The following is a 1,780-nucleotide window of genomic DNA, read 5'->3' on the forward strand; positions in this document are numbered from 1 at the left end:
GGCGGTTCAAACCCACCAGCCACTCCTCGGAAGGAAGATGGGGCAATCTACTTCCGTAGTGATACTGCCTCAGAAACCCAAGGAAGGGTCGTTATGAGTCAGGTCTGACTCAACAGCACACAACAACAACAACAGCTCCTCTATTCTTCCTATCTTTCCACATTGGGAGGAAAAATAGCTACACAAGAAGGATTTGTGAAGGTCACAGGATAGAGATGCAGCCTCACTGAAACACTGAGATTTAAATAATAGATTATAGAATGTTATCCCTCACTCTTACCTTACCACAGCACTGAAAAACCAAAACCCACTGCCATCAAGTCAATTCTGATTCAAAGCAACCCACATAGGGTTTCCAAGGCTGTAAATCTTTATGGAAGCAGACTGTCTTATCTTTGTCTGGAAGAGAGGCTGTTGGGTTCTAATTGCCAACCTTTTGGTTAGCAGCCCAATGCCTTGATCACAGTACCACGAGAGCTCCTTCATGATATAATAGTGTACTACAGCTGAAAGAGCTGCAAAAGAAAAAGAAGAATAATCTTAGCAATCCATAGTCAAGACAAGAGATAAAAATGACGCTAAAGGACTTAACAAATAGCCCTGAAACTTTGTCTGATATAGTGCTGGAAGATGAGCCCCTCAGGTTATAAAACACTCAAAATATGACTTGGGAAGAGCTACCTCCTCAAAATTGAGTCAACCTTAAAGATGTGGATGGAGTAAAGCTTTCAGGACTTCCATTTGTTGATGGGACACTACTCAAAATGGGAAAAAGAAAATAGTTGCAAACATCCATTAATAATTAGAACATGGAATATATGAAGTGTGAATCTAGGAAAATTGGAAATATAAAAAATGAAATAGAACACTTGAAGATAGATATCCTACGTATGAGTGAGCTGAAATGGGCTGGTATTGGCCATTTTGAATCAGACAATCATGTGGTCTACTATGCATGCCAGGAATGACAAATTCAAGGGGAATGGTGTTGCATTCATCATCAAAAACAATGTTTCAAGATCTATCTTGAAGTACAGTGCTCTCAATGATAGGATAATATCCATACACCTACAAGGAAGACAAGTTAATACAACTATTATTCAAATTCCGCAGCAACCACTAAAGGCAAAGATGAAAAAATTGAAAGATATTTACCAACTTCTGCAGTCTGAAATTGACCAAACACACAGTAAAGATGTCTTGATTATTGCTGTTGATTGGAATGCTAGAGTTGGAAACAAAAAAGAATGATTGGTTGTTGGAAAATATGGCCCTTATGAGAGAAATGATGACACAAATCATGTGAAAAAATTATTCAAGACCGACAATTTATTCATGTCAAATGCCCTTTTTCAACAACATAAAAAGTGGCTATACACATGGACCTCACCAGATAGAATGCACAGGAATCAGATCAACTACATCTTTTGAAAGACACTATGCAAAAGCTCAATATTTTCAGTCAAAAAAGGCCAGGATCTGACTGTGGGACAGACCATCAACTACTTATATCAAGTTCAAGTTGAAGCTGAAGAAAATTAAAAACAGTTCATGAGACCCTAAATAGAACCTTGATGATATCCCTCCTGAATTTAGAGACTGTCCAAAGAATAGATTTGACACATTGAATACCAATAACCAAAGACCAGAGAAGCTGTGAAATAACATCAAGGACTCACACATATTTTGGAAAAGGATAGCAAAAATGGTGGCACAACATGAAAAATGTCATCAATGTCCCTGAGCTGTAAATGTGGAAGTTGTTATACTGGTGAATGTC

This window comes from Orycteropus afer, unplaced genomic scaffold (assembly GCF_000298275.1).
Source record: "Orycteropus afer afer isolate SDZICR_OR568_19922 unplaced genomic scaffold, OryAfe1.0 scaffold00520, whole genome shotgun sequence".
Taxonomy (NCBI): Eukaryota; Metazoa; Chordata; class Mammalia; order Tubulidentata; family Orycteropodidae; genus Orycteropus; species Orycteropus afer.